This window comes from Giraffa tippelskirchi, chromosome 1, assembly GCF_054371585.1.
Source record: "Giraffa tippelskirchi isolate mGirTip1 chromosome 1, T2T-mGirTip1v1.2.pri, whole genome shotgun sequence".
Classification (NCBI taxonomy): domain Eukaryota; kingdom Metazoa; phylum Chordata; class Mammalia; order Artiodactyla; family Giraffidae; genus Giraffa; species Giraffa tippelskirchi.
This window is the reverse complement of record NC_137275.1, coordinates 43572632-43590604: the sequence shown is the minus strand read 5'-3', so window position 1 is coordinate 43590604 and position 17973 is coordinate 43572632. Positions and strand designations below refer to the sequence as shown.

The window sequence follows — 17973 nt, the reverse complement described above, 5'->3', positions numbered from 1 at the left end:
AGAACTCCTCCCATCTTCTCCAAACACAGACTAAAGCTGTCCTAGACATGAATGCAGCTCAGTGCATCAAAGCAATTGTTCCTATTTTCATTATTCACAGGGAATCTTTGAATGTACCTGTTAAGGTGACAGACCTCTTAAAAGGGAAAATTTTTTCCATGCAATTAAATGGTGCATTTACTAGGCTTCTATTAACATAATTTAATATAAATCTATTTTATAAATCTTTAGGCTCACATTACTGAAGATTGAGCTTCTCTGAAAAAAAAACAAAAAGCCCATGTCTCTCCCCTAAATTAGATGGAATAGAATCCAAAAACTTGCTATTCTAAACCAGCTGGAAATATTAAAAGTAGAGGAATTTGTATTGTCTTTTGTTAATGGTGGAGGTATAGAGAAAAGAGTCAGCTTGTCTCCCAGAAGATGAGAAATTCCACAGGAATGAAGGGCTCTTCACTCAAGGCTCTGGCACTTGGAGTGGGTAACATAGGCTACAATTGGAACCAGAACTTAAGGAGATCTCTTAGGAACAGAATTGAAGCAGAGCTCAGATGAAGAAACAAGAGCCAACCCTGGCTCCCATTTGGAAGCAAGTTTCTTCTGTTTGGGGACAGAAAATCCAAAGCCTGTGAGCCCCTCACATCCCTTCCATAAACTACTCTATATGGAGATAGATATCCTTATCAGTTCACATAGCTGGTGTGCACCTTCCAAAAGCTTGGCCATCGACTGTCTCTGAAAACGGTGTTTTGCGTGCCCTTATATTGGGGTCAGTGCCTGCCCTTCTGCACCGGGCATTGTACTTCTGCAAGCAAAGCCCTATGTGTTTCTGAATTCTCGTCCTACCTTTGTTGAATCTTCCAAATTCCAAACCCAGGAAGGCCCCAGGGGCCCCTCTGAGTGAATCTGGACAGATCGGAAGTGTGTGCTGTGTGCTTAGGAAAGTAACTAGTTTCAGATTAATGAAGCAGTGACAATTTCAATCTGCTTAAAGGCGGAGGTTGGCACTGCCCAGGCCTGAGCGTGGGGAGCTCGCCAGGCTGGGCTTTATATTGTCCGCTTTTCTGAAGAGCAGACAAAGATGGATAGAGAGACATTGAAAAGCAGGGGGCGTATTTCAAACAGCCTCATAAAGAGGGCTGTCACTTTAAGACAAGAACCATAGTGCTTTGATGACTTTGTATTAGCTGCCCCATTTCAAATAAGGAACTCAAGTCTCTAGTGAGAGGGAAGAAAAAGGAGACTGAGAGAGAGGGAGAGAGAGAGAGGGAGAGAGTGAGACTGTAGTGATATTTAGCCTGTATGAGCACTGCAGCAGACTAATTCAACTTTAAGCAACTGTTTGATTTCTGAAGTTCAGGGAGAAACAACCCGCAGCAGGTGCAGAGAAAAAAGGCAGGTGGGAGCTACCCTTTATGGGAAAGAGCTCCCTGTCCATGGGCGGCAGCCGGCTCCGGGGAGGAGTGGAAGCCAGTTTGGCCTCAGTTTGCTGGGAAGGGCTCGAGAGAGGAACACGCAGCTCTGCTGGCCCCAGACCGCTGAGGATTATAATGGAAATTTTTGAGAGCGTGAAAGAGAAATAATAGGAAGGAGGGGGAGGGCAGGCTCTTGGAGTCTACCTTCACAAAGCCCAATTTAAATTGTTTGGGGTCAAGCAGCAGCAAGCCACCTCCCCCCTTTCCTCCTTAATTAATTAATGACCACGATTAATTATTAGGGCCTTGCATCTCAAGACTTCAAAACACCTTCCCCCAGGGGCTGATGAGTTGCTTGAGCCAGGCACGTGGTTCTAAGTTGGGAGAAGAAAGTTGAAAGTTGGCAGTGTTGTCTGTATCTCTCTATCTGCTTCCCTCCTGGTGTCGGCCTCTGCTTTTCTTCCTGTCTCTCATCCTCTGCCTTGGTATGTCTCTGTTTCTCTGAATCTTTATCCTCTTTGTTCTCCAGGCCGATCTCCCCATCCTCCTCCAGTCTCCCTTGGCCCTGGCTCAACCCTCGCAACAGCAGGACCCCAGCTGTCCCCCGGACACGGGAGGATGCCGGAGCAGCCCCTGTCAGGACACCTCAGCTCTAAATTTTACCGCATCCTCAGTGGCAGGAAGTGAGTGGGCAGCAGTGTTCACCCGCTGGATCACGAGTTACTGACAGCTTAAAAATAATTTTTTTTTTCTGACAAAGAAAAAAGATCATTTTTACGAGACCTGAGAACCAGAATCGCTCAGGCTTTGAAGGCCAGCGAAAAGGCTCCCCCGGCGGTGGCACTGGAGGGAGAAGAGTTTAGTCACTGTTTCATTAGGCACTATTTGAACCTTGCAACATGTGGTAATTTCTGGGGCAAGCTGAAAAGGGGGGATTATGTAGGAGGGACACAAGGAAATTAGCCAACGGTTAATTTAACTCGTTTTCTGCTAGACTTTTCGATACATTCCTAATTGACTGAGGGGCAGGTGAAGCTCCCGCCCCATGCAGGCTCATTCACGGTGGGAATAAATGGTTCTTTTTCAACTCACACTGCTCACAATATATCATCAGGGAAAAGACATGCAGTGAATATGTTGATTTTTTTTTATTAATGGAATTACACCCTGCCACGCAGGTGTGAGAGTAAAAACTTTCTATACTGCAATGAAATAAGATTAACAATGAAATTAGAATTTTATTAGCTTTATATGTCACATAGACCTGGATTTGAACTGTCAAAACAAGCAACAAGAAAAGATATTGGGAAGGCAGTCCTGCCAATCACCCAGGAGAAATGGAACAGCGTGTATCCAAATCAAACTCAGGATGAGTGCCTTCTGTAACTCCTTTGGGCCTTATGCCAGCGGCCAGAGAACCCAGGGCCTCCCTTGGGTAACAGCCTGGTTTCGGGACCCACAGGTAGGAGCTGAAAAAACTGCTTGAGCTCGGAGGCCAGGCCTAGAGCAGGCCCCAAGTCCAGGGTAGAGGGCTTGGATAGCCCAAGGCCCGGGAGAGGTCAGCTGGAGGCACAGGGCCACCGCGGTCTGCCAGCCTCAAGCTTCACATCCTGTAGATTGGCTGCCCGGGCTGGCCGTGGTCCGAGAAAGTGGAAAGAGGAGTGGGAACCGGGGACTGGAGGCGGGGTGGGGCGCCCCTTGGACACCGCCCTGAGTTTTGTTACCCGGGGGCCCCTGGGAGCTTGAGCAGAACTACCTGGGTCTGGCAGGCGCAGAGGTGCCCTATGCAAATGGTTCACTATTAGGCGAGAAAGAAATACTTCAAATGGCCCTTTGTAACCTTCTATAGAAAATCGAGGTACTCTGCATGACAAAGCACAATTAAGCTTTCTATTCAGGAGTTCTGCAGCTGGTAGCCCATTGGGAAAGTGGGAGGAAACGCGAATATATTAATAGTGTGGCAAAAGTTTTTTGTGTGCGTGTCTTTTTCTGGGTCGGGGATGGGGAGGGGCGGTGGGTGGACCCGGAGGGGAAGAAGGCTCCGCCTTGGATCCTTGCCACCTGACAGCCTTGCCTCTGCCCACGTGGAGAGCCCTGCTTGTCTGGCAGCGGGCATTCTGAATGGTTTCCGCGAACCCAGCGTGCAGAACAGGGCTGGGCGGACCCTGCGGACACCAGCGCCTGGGCGGGGCGGAACGCCTGCCCCAGCCTAGCTTCCTCGTCCTGGGAAAGCTGGGCTAACCCGCGCCGGGCTGGTCTTGGTACCCGGCGCCGGAAGGACGCTCCGCTTGACCGGTGATTCGCCCAGACGCCAGGGCAGGTGGTTCACCCTGGAGCGCAGCAGGGGGATGCTGCGCTGGGAAACAGGCTTGGGAAGAGTAGAGTCGGATTTTCTGTTGAGCTCTAATTTTCTCCCATTCTTGAGGTTTTTTTTTAATTAACTTATTTTTAATTGGAGGATAATTGCTTTACAACATTGTGTTGGTTTCTGCCATATAGGTATATGTATGTCCCCTCCCTTTTGAACCTCCCTCCCACCTCCCACCTCCCATCCCATTCCACCCTTCTAGATTATCACAGAGCACCGGATTTGACCTCCCTGCATCATACAGTAAATTTCCACTGGCTGTTTAACATCACTGAGATTCACTTTCCTAATTGTTCACTTTTGCAAATCTCAGGGAGAATTTTTTGCTTCTTAGTAAAGAAGGGCTCTTAGCCAACTGTGCTGTTTAGTCTCCTTTTGCTGGTCTAGATCCATCTCCATTCTCCTCTGCCCTGTGGGGGCCACAGACACTGGCCCCTTTGGATTGTATTACATGGTCTATTAACTATTTCACCTGTAGCCCCTGAGCTTCCCTTGTGGCTCAACTGGTAAAGAATCCGCCTGCAATGTGGGAGACCTGGGTTCAACCCCTGGGTTGGAGAGGTCCCCTGGAGAAGGCAAGGGCTACCCAATCCAGTATTCTGGCCTGGACAATTCCATGGACTCTATAGTCCTTGGGATTGCAAAGAGTCAGACACAACTGAGCGACTTTCACTTTCCTGTAGCCTCTTGACTCTGGCTTTCATTTGTGTTTGGTGAATGAGTGGCATAGCAAGTAACAGAATAAGCTGATGAGAGAGAAGTGGAAGTATATTGATTGTTTCTGGGGGTATTACATTGTCCCAGTTCTAGCAAATTCTGCTACTTTCCAGAAATTCCCTTTCTCTCTGAGAATTTCTTTTCCAAGACCCCAACTTTAAATCAGGTTCTTCCTGCACCTTCATGGAAAAGGGTGGAAATGTCTTCTGGCTTCTGCTAGTACCTAGGAACAATACTTTGGCCACCTGATTTGAAGAGCCGATTCATTAGAAAAGACCCTGATGCTGAGAGAGATTGAAGGCAGGAGGAGAAAGGGATGACAGAGGATGAGATGGCTGGATGGCACCAGCAACTCAATGGACATGAGTTTGAGCAAACTCCGGGAGATGGTGAAGGACAGGGAAGCCTGGCATGCTGCAGTCCATGGGGCTGCAAAGAGTCAGACAACACTGAGCAACTGAACAACAACAACAGGAGCATCAAAATTCTCATTAGTTCCCTCAGTCCTGCACACATCTCTGCAATTAGTCATTTTGTTGAAATCGTTCTTTAAAAATCCCAGCTCAAAGTGACTGCCTAGTGGCAGATCAGTCATGTTATTCCTGATTCAGTCTCTTCTATAATGGATCACCCTATGCCATTTTCAGACAGCTTTGACTATTAAGAAAACTTACTTGTTGTATCAGAATCTTCCTTTATAATTTCTATCTATGGGTCCTTATCTAGTTCTTTCCCCATGGGACTTTCAGGTGCCTGCCTTTTCCCCTTTTCCCAACTGTTAATGACAGCAACTGCATTTTTCATCTCTACATCCTTAGCATTCATCACAATGCCTAGCGGTTAGTATATGCCCAATAAATAGCAGCTGGGTCAATGCATCATTCAACTTCCAAGTCTCTACCAGTTGCATCAGACATGGAGGTTAGAAACAGCTGTATTTAATTGTAGCTATATATACATATATAATAAATATATATATATATAAACAGGCTAATTATCCTATATATAGAATAAATATAGGTAGGATTTAGAGAAGCTTCTGGAATCTGTCTGCAAGCTCAACCATTTACTAGCAGTTTGACTTTGAGCAGTTCACTTAACCTCTCTAACTTCTATTATCCTTATTTGTAAAATGGGGATAATTAATAGTACCTTGCTCATAGGATAAGGAAAGACACAAGAAGATATATAGATATTTAGTAAAATTATATAATGTTTAACTGAAAAAGTTATTTAACTTATATGCAGAGTACATCATGAGAAATGCTGGACTGGATGAAGCACAAGCTGGAATCAAGATTGCCAGGAGAAATAATAACCTCAGATAGGCAGATGATACCACCCTTATGGCAGAAAGTAAAGAAGAACTAAAGAGCCTCTTGATGAAAGTGAAAGAGGAGAGTGAAAAAGTTGCCTTAAAACTCAACATTCAGAAAACTAAGATCATAGCATATTGTCCCATCACTTCATGGCAAACAGATGGGGAACAATGGAAAGAGTGACAGACTTTATTTTGGGGGGCTTCAAAATCACTGCAGATGGTGACTGCAGCCATGAAATTAAAAGATGCTTGCTCCTTGGAAGAAAAGTTATGACCATCCTAGACAGCATATTAAAAAGCAGACACATTACTTTGCCAGAAAAAGTCCATCTAGTCAAAGCTATGGTTTTTCCAGTAGTCGTGTATGGATGTGAGAGTTGGACTATAAAGAAAGCTGAGTGCTGAGGAATTGATGCTTTTGAACTGTGGTGTTGGAGAAGACTCTTTAGAGTCCCTTGGACTGCAAGGAGATCCAACCAGTCCATCCTAAAGGAAATGATTCCTGAATATTCATTGGAAGGACTGATGTTGAAGCTGAAACTCCAATACTTTGGCCACCTGATGCAAAGAACTGATTCATCTGAAAAGTCCCTGATGCTGGGAAAGATTGAAGGCAGGAGGAGAAGGGGCCGACAGAGGATGAGATGGTTAGATGGCATCACCGACTTAATGGACATGAGTTTGAGTAAGCACCAGGAGTTGGTGATGGACAGGGAAGCCTGGCATGCAGTCCATGGGGCTGCAAAGAGTCAGACATGACTAATCGACTGAACTGAACTGAACTGAAACAGTAACTTTTAAAAAAAGACCTGAAGGGAATGTGAGGAACTGATCATGTGGCTTGCTAGGACAAGAGAATTCCAAACATAGATAAAGAATTCCAAGCAAATATCTAGGTGGGGAGACACCTGAAATAGTTGGGAAACAATAAAGAGGCAGAATGACTAGAGTTTGTGAGTGAGTGTGTGTGTGTGTGTGTGTGTGTGTGTGTGTGTGTGTGTGTGTGTAGGAGTGAAGTGATGATGAGGTAGGACTTGTAGATCAGAATAAGGGCTTGGGCTTTTATTTTTAGTTAACTGGGAAGGTTTTGGAGGATTTTGAATAGAGGAGTGATAAGCTGTAAGTGAAAAGAAAGTGTTAGTCACTCAGTTGTGTCAACTCTTTGTGACCCCATGGACTGTAGCCCACCAGGCTCCTCTTTCCATAGAATTCGCCAGGCAAGAAAACTGGCGTGGGTTGCCATTCCCTTTTCCAGGGGATCTTCCCAATCCGGGGATGAAAATCTTGTCCCTTACATTGGCAGGAAGATTCTTATCCACTGCACCACAAGGGAAGTCCCTTTGCCCATTTTCTAATGGGGTTATTTGATTTTGTTTGTTTGTTTGTTTAGTTGTAGGAGTTCTTTATATATTAGGTATATGATTTGTAAATATTTTATCTCATTTTGTAGGTTACCTTTCACTCTGTTGATTCTGTCTTTTGATGCACAAAAGCTTTAAAATTTTATTTGTCCTATCTATTTTTTTTTCTTTTACTGCTTGTTCTTTTGGTGTCATATCCAAGGAATCATTGCCAAATTCAATGTCATAAAGATTTTCCCCTATGGTTTCCTCTAAGAGTTTTATATATTTAGGTATTATATTTTGGTCTTTAATCCATATAGAGTTAATCTTTGTTTAAGGTAAGAGTCCAAATTTGTTATTTTATCCAGTTTGGAAAGCAGTTGAAGAGACTATCCTTTCTCCCATTGAATACTCTTGGCACCTTTGTTGAAAATCATTTGAAATTTGTTTCTGGGTCATCTATTCTATTCCATTGGTCTATATGTCTGTTTGGACACCACTACTACTCTTTTGATTACCATAGCTTCATAGTTAAGGTTTGTGATCAGGAAGTGTGAGACTTCCTATTTTATTTTTCTTTTTCAAGATTGTTTTGACTATTTGGGGTCTTTTGAGATTTTATATGAATTTTAAGATAAATTTTCTATTTCTGCAAAAAAAAAAAAAATGTCGCTGGGATTTTGATGGGGGTAACATTGAATCTGTAGATTATTTAGCACCAAAGAATTGATGTTTTTGAACTGTGGTGTTGGAGAAGACTCTTGAAAGTCCCTTGGACTACAAGGAGATCAAACCAGTCCATCCTAAAGGAAATCAGTCCTGAGTATTCATTGGAAGGACTGATTCTGAAGCTGAAACTCCAATACTTTGGCCACCTGACACAAATAACTGGTTCATTTGAAAAGTCCCTGATGCTGGGAAAGATTGAAGGCAGGAGGAGAAGGGAACAACAGAGGATGAGATTGGTTGGATGGCATCACTGACTCAATGGACATGAGTTTGAGCAAGCTGCGGGAGTTGGTGATGGACAGGGAAGCCTGGCATGCTGCAGTCCATGGGGCTGCAAAGAGTCGGACACGACTGAGCGACTGAACTGAACTGAACTGAGACACCTTAACAATACAAAGTTTTCCAATTCAGGAACTTGGGATGTTGCTCCATTTATCTGTATTGCTTATTTCTTTCAACAACATTTTGTAGTTTTCAGTATATAGGCTTTTGGCCATGTTAAACAACTAAATAGGCAACAAGTACAAAATTTGAATGGTGGCACTAATAGACTACAAAAGGACTATTTGAGAGGTTCTGTAAGAGGTGAAACAAACAAGGCAGAGCATTGCCTTGTTTTGCCTCAGATGGGACCGTGTGCCTCAGGTGACTCAAAGTTTTTCCTCCTCTGCATATGTCCACAAATGACTGAGAAAGTGCGATGAATGTGCAATGAATGTTGATTTGGGTTACAAATAAATTTTACTAAGTGGATGAATTCACAAATATGGAATCTGCAAATAATGAGGATCAACTATATTTAGAAAGAAAGTGTATGCAACAATAGCACAGAAGCTGGGAGGGAAAAAATGGAAGAATGCATTGTATGGATCTCATGCAATAAGGCAAAGTTCTTACACTGTATGTAGTACAATATTACTTGGAAACTGTGATATTAAGGCTGTATACTGTACACACCAAAACAATAGTAAAACCAAAACAAACAAAAAAGATATAATTAATAAGCTATTAAAGACTATAACATAAATAAAGTAAAAAGTAATGTAAAAAAAGTAAAATAAAAAGTAATGTTAGTGTGATATCAATAAATAGAAATAAGAAAGCTCATTAGTGAAAGCATAATGATTGAGGAAAAGAAATAGAGCAATTTTGAAGTGCTGATTTATATTCTGAGCATCATATGAGAAGGGCAAACTGGAATTTCATCTGAGAAGGACAGCCAGGACGTGCAATCTTCCTGCTTAAGTTCCTCTTCCCAAGGATGGCAATGAGTCTGTCCTCTCCTTCTGTAATCCTAATGACCAAGAGCTTATATTATTGAGGGATAATTGCCCTGGGATATGTTAGTTTTTAGTCTAGGAATTTTATATTTTTAGGTCTTACATTTTTGTCTTTAATCCATTTAGAGTTAATCTTTGTTTAACACATGATTAGTTGGTAATAATTAGCTAGTGTTGAGAATTCCCTGAGGGTTCAGTGGTTAGGACTCTGCACTTTCACTGCTGAGGGTCCAGGTTCAATCCCTGGTCAGGGAGATAAGACCCCAAAAGTCACATATGCCCCCTGCCCACCCCACAAAAGCTGGTGTTATCATGCTGGAATGATTTTCGCTCTTTTAAATAAACTATGCAGGGCTACTGAGTAATACCAACATATTTCTACAGAGTAAATGGAAAGCAAACTTCAAAAAACTGCTCCTGGATTTATGCCCAAAGCCAGTGTGTACAGTTTTCCTAAATAGATGAGGATTATATTAGTAAATGTGAAAATTCAGATAAAAGAGTTCAAAAACATATCTTTAAATAAATCATATTTTTTAAATGCCTGGAAATATTGAGATAATGTTTATTGAGATGGAGTTTTAGAAATGTGAACTGTTATGTGTAAAATTGCTTTCTATAACAGTGAAGAACTCCAAAAACAATCACAAAGAATAAGAATAATCACAAAATAATTTTGGCTCTTATGACCTGTTTGGATCAATTAGTCTAGAAGACACCAGAAGAAAAATTGTTCTTTTTTTAAACTGAAGTATAGTTGATTTACAATGTTGTGTTAATTCTGCTGTACAGCAAACTGATTCAGTTACACATACATATGCATTCTTTTTTGTACTCTTTTCCATTATGGTTTATCACAGAATATTGAATATAGTTCCCTGTGCTGTAAGACCTAGTGGTTTATCCACTCCAAATATAATGGTTTTCATCTGCTAATCCCAAACTCCCAGTTCATCCCTCTCCCTCCCCACTCCTTTGACAACCACAAGTCTGTTCTCTATGTCTATGAGTCTGTTTCTATTTTGTTCTTTTTATGGCTGAGTAGTGTTCCATTGTGTATATGTAACACATTTTCTTTATCCATTCATCTGCCTGTGGACATTAAGATTGTTTTCATGTCTTGGCTGTTGTGAATAGTGCTGCTATGAGCATAGGGGTGCCTGTATCTTTTTTAATTATAGTTTTGTCCAGATATATGCCCAGGAATGGGATTGCTGGATCATATGGCAACTCTATTTTAAGTTTTTTGTAGAACCTGCACTCCCACAAATAGCGTAGGAGGGTTCCTTTTCTCCACACCCTCTCCAGCATTTGCTAAGCACTTTTTAATGATGCCCATTATGACCAGTGTGAGGTGGTACCTCATTATAGTTTTGACTTTCATTTCTCTAATAGTTAGTGACATTGAGCACCTTGTCATGTGCCTGTTGGCCATCCAAATGTCTTCTTTGGAGAAATAGCTATTTCGGTCTTCTGTCCATTTTTCAGTTGGGCTTTTTAAAATTGTTGAGTTGTATGGGCTGTTTGTATATTTTGGAAACTAAGCCCTTGTCAGTCGCATCATTTGCAAACAGGAAAATTGTTTTGTTTTTCTTTTTCTTTTTTTAATCAATTTGTTTAATTGGAGACTAATTACTTTACAATATTGTGGTGGTTTTTGCCATACATTGACATGAATCAGTCACGGGTGTACATGTGTCCCCCCATTCCAAATCCCCCTTCTCACCTCCCTCCCCATTCTATCCCTCTGGGTTATCCCAGTGCACTAGCTTTGAGTGCCCTGTTTCATGCATTGAACTTGGATTGGTCATCAATTTCACATATGGTAATATGAAAGTGAAAGAGGAGAGTGAAAAAGCTGGCTTAAAGCTCAACATTCAGAAAACTAAGATCATGGCATCTGGTCCCATCACCTCATGGGAAATAGATGGGGAAACAGTGGAAACAGTGTCAGACTTTATTTTTTTGGGCTCCAAAATCACTGCTGATGGTGATTGCAGCCATGAAATTAAAAGACGCTTACTCCTTGGAAGGAAGATTATGACCAACCTAGATAGCATATTGAAAAGCAGAGACATTACTCTGCCAACAAAGGTCCATCTAGTCAAGGCTGTGGTTTTTCCAGTGGTCATGTATGGATGTGAGAGTTGGACGGTGAAGAAAGCTGAGCGCTGAAGAATTGATGCTTTTGAACAGTGGTGTTGGAGAAGACTCTTGAGAGTCCCTTGGACTGCACGAAGATCCAACCGGTCCATCCTAAAGGAGATCAATCCTGGGTGTTCATTGGAAGGACTAATGTTGAAGCTGAAACTCCAATACTTTGGCCACCTCATGCGAAGGGTTGACTCATTGGAAAAGACCCTAATGCTGGAAAGGATTAGGGGCAGGAGGAGAAGGGGCTGACAGAGGATGAGATGGCTGGATGGCATCACCGACTCGATAGACATGGGTTTGGGTAGACTCTGGGAGTTGGTGATGGACAGGGAGGCCTGGCATGCTGCGATTCATGGGGTCGCAAAGAGTCGGACATGACCGAGCAACTGAACTGAACTGAATATAAATGTTTCAATGCTATTCTCTCAAACCATCACACCTTCACCTTCTCTCACAGAGTCTAAAATTCTGTTCTTTGTATCTGTGTCTCTTTTGTTGTCTTGCCTATAGGATCGTCTTTACCATCTTTCTAAATTCCGTATATATGCGTTAAGAAAAATTATTCTTTAATTATGTTTCAAGTAGCATAAGAACTAGTTCACATTCAGAATGTGTCAGGATTATTTTTATAATTATTTTGAATTTAAGCTTCCTTCTTCAGTGCATATAGAGACATTCAAGACATGGATGGGCTTCCCTTGTGGCTCAGCCGGTAAAGAATCCCCCTGCAATGTGAGAGACCTGGGTTTGATCCCTGGGTTGGGAAGACCCTCCTGGAGAAGGGAAAGGCTACCCATTCCAGTATTCTGGCCTAGAGAATTCCATGGACTGTATAGTCCATGGGGTCACAAAGAGTTGGACACAACTGAATGACTTTCACTTCACTTCACTTCAAGACATGGATGCATACAAAATGTTTGTTTTTTTAAAAAACACTTTCCTCTAGGTTGAGAGCCTTATAGCACTAAACAATTTATTTTTAACTGTTTTGATTTAGACTTTCCTTATGATGCTGAAGTTGCTAAATCTCTTTCTCAATAGCCCAAAGCACACTGGATCAGGTCTGGTCTTAGAGGTAACCATGCCTTAGCCAAAATTCCATTCTCAACTTGTATTCCTAATAAAAAAATGTTATATGCTAGAAACAGAAAGAAATTGTTTTAAATTAATAAAGGATATTTGTTAGAAACTAATGGCAAGTATCTTACTAATTTGTGAAATGGTCATACTATCCTCATTAAAGTAGGGAACAAGAAGAGCTGCCCACTCTAATCATTTTACTAAATGACTTTTTTGGTAGGTTCTTGCAAGCTGTAAGGAAAGAAAGTGAATAAACAGCTATCAATATTAAAAGGGAAGAGATTAAACTATATATTCTAATTTATATTAGAATATAAAACATAGCATAATACAGTATGGTTAACTATATTATTGATTTATATTCTATTAATATATGATAATTATTATAATAATGGCGTTATACTTATTATAAAAATGTATGTATGTATACACACACACACATAACACACAAAGATCTGTTACTCAGAAACATAGGGAAACTTTCCAAACTTCTGGACTTATGGAGTCCAGCAGCCCGATAACATTTCTCAAAAAACCTATTCAGTGCACAGAGTATGTACTTTCAGCCTATTGAGAAATTCACAAGCTTGCAAGAAACTGTGCAAATGAAACTGAAATCACAGGAAGTATAATACCTAGTCACAATGCATAAATATGTTAAGAGATTATATATTTTATTTTGATTGTTTGTTGGAAAAAGTTCACTCTCAGTAATATATGAATTTTCGTTTTAATCTGTCAACTTCTGAGGAAGGAGACATAAAAGGATATTATTTTTAAAGTGTATTTTCTAATCCCTAGAACTTTTTGATCAGAGGACTTAAAAACAAAACATTTTTATAGAAATGAAATTCAGAACATTGCATTAAAAAGAAAAAGTGACTTATGTGGCTCTAAGTGGATTTTGAGTTTATAGGCTACCTTGTTCTCCAATAGACCTTGAATTTAAAATGAAGAAATGGGATAATATCTTTTTTCTCTTTACTGCTTTTGAATCAATCAAGTGAAATTGTATCTTTCTCAGACTGCTCATAAAGCTAGACACTTTAATAAGCAATATTGGAAAATAAGCCTCACTTTCAATTTTATCTAGAACTTCAAAACTCTTCTCCTTCTTTGAGGTGGAATTGGTGCGTGAAGAGAGTACTGAACTAGAATAATAAGGGCCTACCTGGGTTTTAGCTCTTTTTTCTGTGAGCTGTGTGTCCTTGAGCAATTTAACCTCTCTGATCTGCAGTTTTCTTTAACTGTAAAGTTGAGAGCGGTGGGGATTAAATGAGATAACATATGTATATTGCTTTTCAAGCTATGCTGTGCTTAGTCGCTTAGTCCTGTCTGACTCTTTGCGACCTCGTGGATTGTAGCCCACCAGGATCCTCTGCCCATGGGGATTCTCCAGGCAAGAATACAGGAGTGGGTAGCCTATCCCTTCTCCAGGGGAATTTCCCAACCCATGAATTGAACCGAGGTCTCCTGCATTGCTGGCAGATTCTTTACCAGCTGAGCTACCTGGGAAGCTATAAAACAATTATATATAAATTTATAAATATATATATATAAACAATTATTGCAAGCTATAAAACACAACAAATATTGAATCACAAGGCAATTCTTCCAAACTGCAACAGCTGTGAGAAGAATGAAAATAGAAGACAAAATTTTTACATTATCTGTTTTATTTTACATTATCTGTTTATGAACAAGATGGCCAGGACGGAGGAAAATGTTGAGACTTTAGTCATCAGAAGTATGGTTGAAGGAAGGGAAGCCTGGCGTGCTGCAGTCCATGGGGTTGCAGAGTTGGACACAATTTAGCAACTGAACAACTTAACAACAAGGCTGTTAATCTGAGGAGCCAAACACTCAGGGTGGGGGGAGAAAGCATTAGTATTTACAGCTTGCCTCGTGGGGGTCCTACTGTAGTATTTGCCTATCAATAGCATCAGATTTTTAAAATATTTGCTTCATCCTGACATGAGTTATCACCTCCCCCACCCGTTTTCCTCTCATCATAATATTCCATTAATCTAAAAATCAGAAAGAACAAAGGCTTGTGTCTTCAGGTGAGCTCTTAGCTGACTTTCCTGTGCTTATAGTATCCTTTCAATTCAGGAGCGGTGTAGGTGTCATTTGGACCTAGTCTCAGAACAGAAGTTAACACACATATCATGGAGGGGAATATCTGAAGCAACTGGAAATGGAACAAACCTGTGAGGCCCACAAGGACTGGAAGGTGCTGGTTGGCAGGTCTGCATGCCCAGGAGACAATGGCTCACCACAAGAGGTATGAGAAGCTGATGTCTAGTTAGAAAATTGCTCAGGAATGCACAGATTAAGACTGATGTTTGGAGCCCCAATTTCCATACTTTCTATTGTTTCTCTTTTCTCTTAATAACCAGTCTATCTTTCTACCTTTTATTCAGTCAAGTAAGACATAGAGAGTTTAAAGAGTTTTTATTTTTTCCAGTCAGGAAGACCTGTCAATATTTCATAGGTAAGCAGAGACAGTAAAAGAACCCTATTAAAATATGTTAGTCACTTCTGAAAATCCAAAGACAGATTCTTTTTTTTTTTTCTTGTGAATTTGTTTTTATTTTACTGGGTCTAGGGGATGGGATGGGGAATACCTCTGTAAGTTATGCCCCACTAGGAAGATGTCCATTCTAACTTTCCTGGGATGGCTTTCGGAGCTTTTTCTTTTTCTTGGAGCCGCTGCTCTTGCTGGCAGCAGCCTCTTCAGGTCCACTGCTGAGTGGCTCCTCCTTGGAAGACAATTTCCGCTTTTTCTTGGGGACCCTCTTGTTTTCTGACTCATCAGGGTCAGTAACTGGTTCTTCTTTGGGAAAAGATTTCTTCCTCTTGGGAAGACTTCCAGTACCAGCTGTCTCTTCAAGATCACTACTAACTAGCTCTTCCTTGGAAAAAGATTTCTTTTTCTTGGGTTTGGAAAAAGAGACAGATGGGTCTTCCATTCCATTCTCCTGAAGAGCCTCCTGGGGTTTTTGCTTTTTCTTCTTTTTGGGTCTTTCACTTGTCTCCTCACACTCCTCCGGGGCACTGCTATTTTCTGAAGAAGCCAGGGCAATTGCAGCCAGCCTTTTCTTTTCTTTCTTCAAGCGTTTCTTCTCCTGTTTCTCGAGCTTCCTAGTAATCTCGGCAGCCGCTTCCTCTGCCTGAACCATTGCCTCCTTCATGACATCCAGATTCTTTCGGGGAATCTCTCCAGTCTCATAGAAGGACAGCTGCTCCTCAACTTGTTCTCGAAGCTTCTCCCCAAAAACACTGGTGGGCACCTCTGGATGCGTTTATATGAGTAAACAAAGCACATCACCCCAGAGAAGCAATCGATTCGTGAGGCAATACTGCATTTGTTTGCCAGGTATCGGGAGATGCGACCTTTGTTCTTGGCAGCTGCTCGGCCAATGAAGGTAGAGTGGAAAATGAGTCCGTATTTTGGGGTGTTACCCCTTGTCTTCAAGGCTCTGGAAACTTGGTCCCTTTGCTGGGCCCAGGGAATCACTCAGACACCAGGACTGGCCATCACCCAAAGACAGATTCTATTTTGCAAAGCTTTATTCTCTTTTTATGAATTCCTCTCTCTGCTGATTTGTCTTTTGTGAACAATCAAAGATCAAGCAGCTTGTTCAATGTATGTGAGTCAGATTTACGGAGCCAGCAGGGTAGCCCGTTGGCTTGTCTTCTTAGCTGGCAAGCTGCAATTAAATTGTCAAAATTTTTCAGCTGGCTACCTATTTACAATATAAACAAGTGGTTGCTGGTATCAGACTATTTATGAATACAAGATTTTTGCACATTTGTTTGGCTAACACAGCATCACTTAAAGGGGAAACTTACAAAATAGTTGAGGCTTTATCAGAGAGGTGAAGATTTAATTTGAGTAGTGATTTTTTTGGCATAATAAAGGGTGAAGCAAAGTTTTTGAGAGATTTGAGGTATTTCATTGTGTTAATCAACAGATATGCATATGATTATAGTAACATCAGCATCTCCATGGATGTGACTTAACATGAAATAGGAAATACTATATTTACTTCATATAATTAGGAGTTTGTTGTTCTGCTTGCTCCTTTTTTAAAACAAATTATATTTTTCAGGTTTATTAAAGTATAATTGACAGAATTTGTGTCTTTAAAGTGTACAACCGGATGGTTTTCTCCCTCTTTCATCTTTTTATACTCGCAAATGCCTCAAGGAAAAGTTTTGCTCTGAATGCAGTGGTACACATGTGAACAACTGGGTGTATGAATTGTTACCTTATCTACATATTCTAAATCCAACAGCTATAGTTCCTAGTCCTCACAGCCAAGTGTTCAGAAAGTCCCTCTCAGCTCTGTTGGGGAATTTCCCTCTCTTGTTTGGATCTTCTAAAAATCCAGGTTGGAGGGGTAGTCGTTTTCCTGTCTAGCAATGGGGAGAGACCAAGTCTTTAGTTGGAAGTGTTGAGCTTCATCCCTGAAGGAAGGCATGGCAACCCACTTCAGTATTCTTGCCTGGAGAATCCCATGGACAGAGGAGCCTGGTGGGCTACAGTCCATAGGGTCACAAAGAGTCAAACATGACTGAAGCAACTTAGCACGCGCACACACACACGTTGGGTTTCATGGCTACAGCTGTTTTCTGCTCCATGACTCTGCTACCCCGACCAGTTCTTCCCATTTATTGGACACCAGTGCTTTGGGCAGGCTCAGAGACATTGTTCTTGTGGGTCTCTCCACTAACCGCTGCCTCAGCCACAGTGACCCTCACTGCTGTCCCCAAGGCTGGGGTGGACAGGGAACACCTTACTAAGATGTTGTCATTGGCATATGGCCTAAAGGAGGTCTGATGGAAAAGCATTCCAGGCAGGTAGGGGATAAAGCCAGTATAAGGCCATGAGGCAGGAACTTTCCTGGAGTGTTTGAGGAGCAGCAAGGAGGCCAGGTGCACACAGTAGAGAACTGCTGGGGTACAAGGAGTAGTAAAGATGAGGTCAGAGCAGTGTAGGGCTCTGGAGGCCACAGTGAGGACTTCAGTGTTTAGTTGGAGTAAGGTGGGGAACCACTGAAGTGTTCTGAGGATTAATCCAGCAAACCAGTCCATCCTAAAGGAAATCAACCCTGAATATTCATTGGAAGGACTGATGCTGAAGCTGAAGCTCCAATACTTTGGCCACTTGAAGTGAGGAGCCATTTCATTGGAAAAGACCCTGATGCTGGAAAAGATTGAAGGCAAGAGGAGAAGGGGATGACAGAGGATGAGATGGTTGGATGGGATCACCAATTCAGTGGACATGAGTTTGAGCAAGCTCCAGGAGGTAGTGAAGGACAGGGAAGCCTGGCATGCTGCAGTCCATGGGGTCACAAAGAGTCAAACACGACTTAGTGACTGAAATACAACCAGCTGTATAGAGGACAGCATGTCCAAGTTCCTAAAGTCCACTTGCAATCTTGCCTCCACACTCCTGTTTGGGGATTGGGCCATTTGTAGTGTGCACAGAGGACTGTTTCAGTTGGATTCTGCTTCAGTTATATTCCTTGTAACTATGCCTCAAATTGGGCTTCCCTGA

At 41.8% G+C, this 17973-nt stretch overlaps 1 non-coding gene and 1 pseudogene across 2 annotated transcripts; one reads left to right on the top strand and one right to left on the bottom strand.

The window, feature by feature from the left end:
• Window positions 1-9355: 9355 nt before the first annotated feature.
• Window positions 9356-9428, top strand: TRNAE-UUC (transfer RNA glutamic acid (anticodon UUC)). Its single transcript has one exon. It is a non-coding gene; the product is annotated as a tRNA-Glu (tRNA).
• Window positions 9429-15070: 5642 nt separating this feature from the next.
• LOC145515478 (nucleolar protein 56 pseudogene) lies at window positions 15071-15643 on the bottom strand (annotated as a pseudogene). Its single transcript, XR_014060899.1, has one exon. The product of XR_014060899.1 is annotated as a nucleolar protein 56 pseudogene (transcript).
• Window positions 15644-17973: the final 2330 nt, after the last annotated feature.